The 10,000-nt window shown below is 46.1% G+C and overlaps 1 protein-coding gene, 1 long non-coding RNA gene and 2 other non-coding genes across 4 annotated transcripts in view; 3 read left to right on the top strand and 1 right to left on the bottom strand.

The window, feature by feature from the left end:
- LOC121834402 overlaps positions 1 to 10,000 on the top strand; it is a 46,515-nt gene that overhangs the window by 9,590 nt on the left and 26,925 nt on the right. The window lies entirely within an intron of this gene.
- LOC120845856 overlaps positions 1 to 10,000 on the bottom strand; it is a 16,356-nt gene that overhangs the window by 345 nt on the left and 6,011 nt on the right. The gene's annotated exons all lie outside the window — the stretch shown is intronic.
- On the top strand, positions 6,952 to 8,733 carry LOC120845863. The gene has a single exon (XR_005716919.1). It is a non-coding gene; the product is annotated as a small subunit ribosomal RNA (ribosomal RNA).
- LOC115330613 lies at positions 9,172 to 9,324 on the top strand. The gene has a single exon (XR_003920313.1). It is a non-coding gene; the product is annotated as a 5.8S ribosomal RNA (ribosomal RNA).

Genomic DNA, 10,000 nt, shown 5'->3' with positions numbered 1-10,000 from the left:
TCCTTGCCTTCACGTTGCTTGCACATGGCGGAAGTGTGTTCGCTCCTCGAGTTTTCTTCTTTGTTGAACCATTAGGGACGCGTGTACTCGTCGGGACTTCGTCGCGACGGTCCAGCCACCCCTCGCGTTCGCTTCGCTCACGTAGACAAGCACAACGCCAGCGTACTTCCCCGATTCGCTAAAAACAACCATCCGACTCTCGCGTAGCATTGTCACTTGCGTATTTTGTGTCTTTTACCATCCAAACCAGATGGCGCTGCGCAGTTAACGGCTCGAAAACCGGAGCCTTGCTTTAGGTTCGTTAGATGACGCCACTATTCATTCATTTGTTTTTAATTTTTTTTTTTTTAGTTTTTACTTTTTGTTTAAATTAATTGATTTGATTTTACATTACGTCGTCTCGTCATATAAACAGCAAATATTTAAACAATTTAGGCGCGCCTCCGCATCTACTTGGGCACCGACCACCTGGCGGCGCTACTTATTTTCCAAATTCTGTTTACAAAGTATGACGGCGTTTTCATCTATCTAGCGGTGTCCTACATTTTTTTTTTCTTTTTTCTTTTTTTTTTTTTTTTGCTTTTGCTTTGCGTTGTTCCTGCGGAGTGACAGTTCTTGGTGAGCTCGGACGCTTTCCTACGCGTTAAGATTCTGGAGTGCAAACTTGTAAGAAACCTTTGCAACCGTGAGTAGTATGCAGTCGGCGCTGCTTGCACGCGATGTATTTTCGACGCGTTTTGTCCGTCTTATTGCCCGCGTGCGTTGGCGTACCTGGTTTCTGAAAGTGTGCGCGTCTCCCACGTGCATCTTAAACCGTGCGTGGTCATTGCAAGTTTTCGCTTGAGGAGATATCCATTTCCACCAGTGAGTAGTGTTCATTCGCCGCCGCTTCATCGCGATGTGCTTTTGACGTCTTTTTGCTTCTCTCTGCCGCCCGCCCTCCGTGCTTTCCGAAGGTGAGCGCATGGTTTCGCTTTGCAGTGCGCGCTCTGCAGCGTGGTGTTGTGGCGTGGTTCCGGTGAAAGTGCCTGTGGGTGACCTCGCGTGCGTCCGTAATTCCCTGCCTTCGGCCTACTCAGCGTGGACGTCACTTCTGTCCTGTGACCTGCTGCTCAGTGCTCAGTGCTGTGCTTGTGCAAGGCCTCTGGTGTGGGTGCCGTGTCCTACGTATCGCCCAACTAGGTTCTACTTGTGCCCCTTATTAATTCATTAATATGTGTCGTGTGTGTGTGTGCTCTTTGAGCAGTTTCCGTTCTTGTACCGTCCGTCCAGTGAAAGGATTTTTTTATTTTTTTTATTAAGTTACGGCGCTTGTTTTCGTGCAGCTCTACGTGGTCGTGTCCTCGTACGCAGTGGTGTGTTTGTGGAAAGTCTCTCGTTGTGTTGTGTTGTGCAGTGCAGTGCAGTGCAGTGCTGTGCGTGCGCCAAAGCCTCTGGATAAAAGAAAAAAAAAATATATATATATATATATATAAATACACATTTTTTTTCTAATTTTTTTTAAAATTAATTTTACATGTGGTAAGTATGCATGACTTATACCATCCTTTGTATTGATTTATTTGGGTCGTGTCTTTTTTCCACATTATTAGCCTTCTTGTTCTCCTCCTCCTCCTCCTGCTTATCATTATTGTAGAAATGTTTTCCTTTTTCTTTTTTTCCTCTTTCTTTCTAAGCTTTTAGTTTCCACCAGAGTGTCGAACCGAATTTTTTATTGGTTTGCTTCGATTTGCGGGAGCACAAAAGTAATGTAGGACATTAAAATAGCACAACAAATAGAAGAACAAGAGGTATACAGGACAGGCGCTGATGTTGAACTAGTTTCATTCAGGAAAAGTGAACATGCATATACACACGACAGGCAAAGCAGCACATATTCTTAAGGGCAGAAGATATTTGAGCTGGGATGCTGGTGTCTCCCAGCACGATCAAACCATCCGGGGCTATTGCCGCCTTCCCGGCTGCCCTCGGCACTTATCGTGAATAAAAGCTATATATGTATGTTTACTTTTCCTGGATAAAACTAGTTGAAAGTGAGTGCCTGTCCTGTATACTCCTTGTCCTCGTCTTTTTTGCGCTATTTTATATATTTTACTAAGATGAACCAACAGCGTACCGTATTAAAAAGAAAAAGAAGAAGCTAAAGTGATATTATATTTACCTGGTGCTTCTTTTCGCAATAGGCACTATTTCAAGAGTGCAAACGGGTATCTTTCCATTCATTTGTAGGGTTCGCTTATTTTCAGGTGCCGAGAAATAAATTGCTTTATTTAAATTTGATGGAGCAGTAAATGACAAGCTACATACATATCTGTCTTTCCTTGTTTTTTTTTGTGTTATATTTTAGCCTGAATTTAAAAGTTATCAGTCTGTTGGGTCGCCTAAAATACAGGTGATTGGCATTTGAGGTTTTTTTTCTTTACAAGATAATGGTTGATTCAATTTAGCAAGTAAGCATCAATTGTGCTACTTTTTTTTTCCTTCATCTTAAATAGAGCTAAGCAATCAACTCGACATGACGGCAACTTAATTTGTCGCTTTCTTACCGCCTGTTTTCCGAAACTGTTTGCTTTCTTTTCGTCGTCATCGACTTTGGGCTGCCGCTCCAAGTCCATAGAGCCTTTTTTTTTTCAGCTATCCCTGCCGTACACCCTTGTACTTCCATTCATCGTCAGACTAATAGACAGTTATATTTTCTTCCGTACAGTTCCAAGTTGGCGGGTCAGTTTCGGTTCGGCTGAAACTAACTCCTCGGTTCCGGTTTTTCGTTCGCTTCGGTTTTCGGTTCGACACTCTGGTCTTCACCGTGCATGGCACCCCCCCCCCCCTTCCTTCCTTCCTTCCTTCCCTCCCTCCCTCCCTCCCTCCCTCCCTCCCTCCCCTCTTCTCCTTCCTGCAAGAAAACAAACTGTCGTTTCGAAATGTTTTCTTACTTGAACTGTGAAGGTTTTCAAGTGCAATTCCTTTCCTCCTTTATTGAGCGCACAATTCTAGAGTGGAACTTCCCTTCTGACATTGCAATAAAGTTTCCTGCACAAGGAAGAAAAACCTGCCATTTGACCTCCCTTGTGTGTGCAAAGTGTCAATGTTCCTATATTATGCTTGAACATGGTCTTTTTGTCTTCCTATTTGTCGCAGAAATCATGTATGTGTATGTATGTATGTATGTATATATATATATATATAATATATATATATATATATATATATATATATATATATATATATATATATATATATATATATATATATATATATATATCGCACTTTATGGATTAATCTTGCACGACCTGTGAAAACCACGTATCTCTGGCTTTCCTCACGTTCGATTTTCGAGCAATTTCTGAAGCTAGCTTGGGGAGATTGATTTCGCTCGCACACAATTCGAGGCGCGAGGACGGGCATGTACGAACGCCTACGTAGTCGGGACGGTAAACAAAACTTACACAAATTAAAATCCTGCGCAGATAATAAAAGAAAGAGCAACAAAAAGTATGGGCGTCTTTCTTTACTAATTTCTTTTTTTTTTTTTTAGGATTGTAAGCGGACGGGCTTCTTAAACGATACCAAAAAGCGAGACACAATTTGACAAACGGGTCACGTCACAAGAAAGAAAATCCCACATCCTCAAGCGTGTAAAAAATGCACGCAATATCTACAGTACTGGAATTAGAAGCGCTGCCAATCTCGCGTGCACTAGCCCAAATCGCGTTGCTCCCGCTCACGTCAAAGCGACACAGACCTCGTCGGAAAGGTACGCTTTCTGACGCGGTCAACCGGTAAAAACACGATATATTGTAAAATTCTGTACTTTGGACGTGATTAATTCAGACTGCTTTGCGGCTAACTAAGCGCGCGTTCCTTCCCAATGAAACGAAAGAGCGAGATTAGAAATAGAAGAAATAATTCCCGTGAAAAAAAAAGAAATTCGTCTCTTATTGAGCTTGGCAGTAAAGCACGCGACATCTCCAGTATTCCGTTTGAAAGCGTTGTCCATGGCAAGTGCAGTAGTGTACAGTGTTCGGCTCTCGCCCAGTTGAAAGCGCCAGAAAGCCCGTGTCGCCTCGCGACACGGGTAACCGCTAGAAAACACGCACATTTTAAAGTCGCGTGATTTGCGCTTGATTCCTCGGAAGTACTTTGTGGGAGACGAAGCGGGCGTTCCATGCCAAGGACACGGAAGAGAGAGATTAGAAATAGAGCGAACAATTCGCGTGAAAAGAATAATATTTGTCTCCTATCAAACTTGCCAGAAAAGTAAGCGAGATTTCCAGTATTCCGTTTGAAAGCGCTGCCCGTCGCAAGTGCAGTAGTGTACAGTGTTCGGCTCTCGCCCAGTTGAAAGCGCCAGAAAGCCCGTGTCGCCTCGCGACACGGGTAACCGCTAGAAAACACGCACATTTTAAAGTAGCGTGATTTGCACTTGATTCCTCGAAAGTACTTTGTGGGAGACGAAGCGGGCGTTCCATGCCAAGGACACGGAAGAGAGAGATTAGAAATAGAGCGAACAATTCGCGTGAAAAGAATAATATTTTTCTCCTATCAAACTTGCCACAAAAGTAAGCGAGATTTCCAGTATTCCGTTTGAAAGCGCTGCCCGTCGCAAGTGCAGTAGTGTACAGTGTTCGGCTCTCGCCCAGTTGAAAGCGCCAGAAAGCCCGTGTCGCCTCGCGACACGGGTAACCGCTAGAAAACACGCACATTTTAAAGTCGCGTGATTTGCACTTGATTCCTCGGAAGTACTTTGTGGGAGACGAAGCGGGCGTTCCATGCCAAGGACACGGAAGAGAGAGATTAGAAATAGAGCGAACAATTCGCGTGAAAAGAATAATATTTGTCTCCTATCAAACTTGCCAGAAAAGTAAGCGAGATTTCCAGTATTCCGTTTGAAAGCGCTGCCCGTCGCAAGTGCAGTAGTGTACAGTGTTCGGCTCTCGCCCAGTTGAAAGCGCCAGAAAGCCCGTGTCGCCTCGCGACACGGGTAACCGCTAGAAAACACGCACATTTTAAAGTCGCGTGATTTGCACTTGATTCCTCGGAAGTACTTTGTGGGAGACGAAGCGGGCGTTGCATGCCAAGGACACGGAAGAGAGAGATTAGAAATAGAGCGAACAATTCGCGTGAAAAGAATAATATTTGTCTCCTATCAAACTTGCCAGAAAAGTAAGCGAGATTTCCAGTATTCCGTTTGAAAGCGCTGCCCGTCGCAAGTGCAGTAGTGTACAGTGTTCGGCTCTCGCCCAGTTGAAAGCGCCAGAAAGCCCGTGTCGCCTCGCGACACGGGTAACCGCTAGAAAACACGCACATTTTAAAGTCGCGTGATTTGCACTTGATTCCTCGGAAGTACTTTGTGGGAGACGAAGCGGGCGTTCCATGCCAAGGACACGGAAGAGAGAGATTAGAAATAGAGCGAACAATTCGCGTGAAAAGAATAATATTTGTCTCCTATCAAACTTGCCAGAAAAGTAAGCGAGATTTCCAGTATTCCGTTTGAAAGCGCTGCCCGTCGCAAGTGCAGTAGGGTAAATTGTTCGGCTCTCGCCCAGTTGAAAGCGCCAGAAAGCCCGTGTCGCAAAGCGACACGGGTAACCGCTAGAAAACACGCATCTTTTTCTTTTGTTAATCCCGTGCTTCTCACTTCGTTCCTTGAGAGGACTTTGTCGGAAACTAAGTGGCGGGGCCTTCCAAACGAAACCAATGGTAGAAACAATGAAGTGAGCAAAGAAGAGTAGTGTAAAGAAGGAAAATTGCCTATTATGAAGCCTGCCGTAAACACGCGCGATACCGCGAGCATTCGGATTAAAAGCAGTGACAATCTCACTTACTATAGCGCTCATTGTTCGGCTCTGACACAATTCAAAACGCATGAAACGCCCCGTGTAAATATTGGTTTACTTTGTAATAACAAAGTCGATAAACTTTCTGTTGACCATGTTAACATGAACTGAAAGTCGAAAAGAAGTAATCAGAGTCAAGCAGGGGTCAGCACGTTTTTAATAAAAAGCGAGAAATAATTTTTTTTATAGGGGTAGGATGTATGTACGTATGTATGTATATATAGAGGCAGACAGGAAAAAAAGAACATTTATATATATATATATACACACAAACATACATACATACATACATATATATATATATATATATATATATATATATATATATATATATATATATATATATATATATATATATATATATATATATATAAGGAGAGAGAGAGGGGAAAAAAATAAGAAAGAAAGAAGGACAAATAAATGATACTGAATAACGAGGAGCCACATAAGTGAGAGACAGTAAGTCAGTCAGTCAGTCGCCGAAACTGATAACCACAAACTATGTACAGAATGCTCTTGAAGGATCTTCTTTATACTTATCGGTGCTATTATGTGGAGGTGGGGTCTGTCGAGCGTTCGATTGGTGCGAGCGGCGTCTGACGACGTCGCCGACGCCTTTCGTCGCCGTCTCTGCCGCTGCCTCTGCCGCATGGTCGTTACAGCAAGGTACCTGCGATCTCTGGCGTCTGCCGTTGGGGTCGGTTCTCGGGTGCACCTGTGTCTTGAAAACGAATGCGAGAGGAGGGTGTTTCGGAGCGTCCGCGCTAACCGAACGGTGTGAAATGACGAGTGCGTTCTGACCGAAGGCCGGGGTGCGTCCCCGCGTCCTCACGGGACCTGAAAGCTCGGCAACGCTGCGAAGGCGTCGTCAATGATTTTTTTGGCGTACGACTTTCTGTTGCTACGACGAGAAAGAAATTTATGCGCTTCTTGCCGCGTCGGTACCGACCTCGGTCGGGGATATTCCGGCTGCGCGCTCGAACGTGCTTCATTTCTTCTTGGATTTGGAAGTAATTCCTAAGCGTTGTGTGTGTTTGCGGTTCGTAAGGGGCGCCTGACGGTGGCCCCGCGTCCGCGCGTTGGTAGGGTTTTGGGCGACCCACCACGAAAAGATTACCTGGTTGATCCTGCCAGTAGTCATATGCTTGTCTCAAAGATTAAGCCATGCATGTCTAAGTACATGCCGAAACAAGGCGAAACCGCGAATGGCTCATTAAATCAGTTATGGTTCCTTAGATCGTTTCTTCCTACTTGGATAACTGTGGCAATTCTAGAGCTAATACATGCAGTGAGCCCGAAGCCCCTCGGGGCGACGGGTGCTTTTATTAGACCAAGATCAATCGGGCTTCGGTCCGTTTTGTGTGGTGACTCTGGATAATTTTGTGCTGATCGCACGGCCACGAGCCGGCGACGTTTCTTTCAAGTGTCTGCCTTATCAACTGTCGATGGTAGGTTATGCGCCTACCATGGTTGTTACGGGTAACGGAGAATCAGGGTTCGATTCCGGAGAGGGAGCCTGAGAAACGGCTACCACATCCAAGGAAGGCAGCAGGCGCGCAAATTACCCACTCCCGGGACTCTTTTGAGGCCCCGTAATTGAAATGAGTACACTCTAAATCCTTTAAAGAGGATCCATTGGAGGGCAAGTCTGGTGCCAGCTGCCGCGGTAATTCCAGCTCCAATAGCGTATACTAAAGTTGCTGCGGTTAAAAAGCTCGTAGTTGGATCTCAGTTACAGGCGGGAAGTGCGTGGACACCACGTTACGGCCCGTGCTGAACATCATGCCTGTCGTGGCTTGGTTCCCTTCATCAGGTGCCTTGCTTTGGCCGGCGCGTTTACTTTGAAAAAATTAGAGTGCTCAACGCAGGCGATTCGCCTGAATAACAGTGCATGGAATAATAGAACAAGATCCTGTTTCTGTTCTGTTGGTTTTTGGAATACAGGATAATGATTAAGAGGGACAGACGGGGGCATTCGTATTGCGGCGCTAGAGGTGAAATTCTTGGACCGTCGCAAGACGAACTACTGCGAAAGCATTTGCCAAGAATGTTTTCATTGATCAAGAACGAAAGTTAGAGGTTCGAAGGCGATCAGATACCGCCCTAGTTCTAACCATAAACGATGCCAACCAGCGATCCGCCTGAGTTACTCAAATGACTCGGCGGGCAGCTTCCGGGAAACCAAAGTATTTGGGTTCCGGGGGAAGTATGGTTGCAAAGCTGAAACTTAAAGGAATTGACGGAAGGGCACCACCAGGAGAGGAGCCTGCGGCTTAATTTGACTCAACACGGGAAAACTTACCCGGCCCGGACACTGGGAGGATTGACAGATTGAGAGCTCTTTCTTGATTCGGTGGATGGTGGTGCATGGCCGTTCTTAGTTGGTGGAGCGATTTGTCTGGTTAATTCCGATAACGAACGAGACTCTAGCCTATTAAATAGGTGCGTGGTTCTCTGCACCTTGCACCCTTCTTAGAGGGACAAGCGGCTCCTAGCCGCACGAAACAGAGCAATAACAGGTCTGTGATGCCCTTAGATGTCCGGGGCCGCACGCGCGCTACACTGAAGGAAGCAGCGTGTTTTTAACCCTGTTTGTAAAGACTGGGTAACCCGTGGAACCTCCTTCGTGATTGGGATAGGGGCTTGCAATTGTTCCCCTTGAACGAGGAATTCCCAGTAAGCGCGAGTCATAAGCTCGCGTTGATTACCTCCCTGCCCTTTGTACACACCGCCCGTCGCTACTACCGATTGAATGATTTAGTGAGGTCTTCGGACCGATACCCGGAGCGGCCTTTAGGTTGCGCCGGTGTGTTGGAAAGATGACCAAACTTGATCATGTAGAGGAAGTAAAAGTCGTAACAAGGTTTCCGTAGGTGAACCTGCGGAAGGATCATTACCGGATGTTATTTGGCATCGTTTTGTCTTCTTCCTCTTGTACGGGGAATGGACTCGATGTGCGAATTTATCTGGCGCCGATCCCGACCAAGCTTGGATGCCGTCGGGACGGCACAAAAAAAAAACAACTGTGGTTCGGATGTGCCTTTTTCTTTGGGTGGCCTCCGTTCCTTTCGATGATGCGCCCAGCGGGAGCCCTCTGCTGCCTCGATTGAGAGGAGATTTCAAGTGCACCGGGACAATCCGCGGGTTACAAAAGGCGCATCGCCCCCTTTTTCGTCTCTTCTCGAGGATCGCCCTTTTGTTTTGATTAACGAAGAGGCGTTTGAGAAGAGGCCTTTTTTTGCGCTTTCGAGATGGCATGGGATGTGCCGGGCGCGAAAAAAAACAACAACTTGTGTTTTGTCGTACTGATTGAAAAATCCAAAAACATTGACACGACTCTAAGCGGTGGATCACTCGGTTCTCGGGTCGATGAAGAACGCAGCCAGCTGCGAGACTTGGTGTGAATTGCAGGACACACTGAGCACTTACTCTTTGAACGCACATTGCGGCCTCGGGCCTTCCCGTGGCTTCGTCTGTGTGAGGGTCGGATCATATATCAATAGAGGAGAATTTGTTTTCTACCTCGTTTTGACTGTGTCGGATCGTGGGCAGCACGCAGTTTGATGCTTTCTTGCGTTGCGTTTTCTTTGAGCAAATGCACGAGTGGTGCGGTTGCACGCGTGCGCTAACCAGTCCTCCTCCTCCTACGAGTTTTTATCGAACACTGCATGGGAAAACGAAACTCGATGGATACCGTTTGTGGAAAATCCCGTACCAAAAAATCTTTCGCACGTTGAACGGCGCTGTGACGTCGGTGCGTTAGAAATGGAGATTTGAAACGGTTTCTTTTCGATCGATTCTGTTTTCTTTGGCGTGGATGTTGTTCGAGTGGAAAAACCGTGGGACGGAGTTGGCGTTGGCGCGTTGAAACGCGGCGTCCGCAAATGTAAATCTCGTGGCGTTGATTTGCACAAAAAAAAGAAAAACGCTTCTGGGAGGAAAGTTCTTTTGCGTCGTAGCCTTCCGTCAGTCTAAGACCTTCGCGTCCCCGATGAATACTGGAGCCATCCAGTAGGGGAATGCCGTTGGATTGCGCGCTTTCTTTTTTGTCGAATGCGATGCAAAGCGAATGCGATGCAAAGCGATGCAAAGCGTGTGTACAACAACTGTTAGTTCGCCATCCTTTTGTGTTTTTGACATGTGGTAAGGAGGCGAAGTTTTTG

This window comes from Ixodes scapularis, unplaced genomic scaffold, assembly GCF_016920785.2.
Source record: "Ixodes scapularis isolate PalLabHiFi unplaced genomic scaffold, ASM1692078v2 ptg001131l_1___fragment_3__unscaffolded, whole genome shotgun sequence".
Lineage (NCBI taxonomy): Eukaryota > Metazoa > Arthropoda > Arachnida > Ixodida > Ixodidae > Ixodes > Ixodes scapularis.
This window is presented reverse-complemented; position numbering and strand designations above follow the sequence as displayed.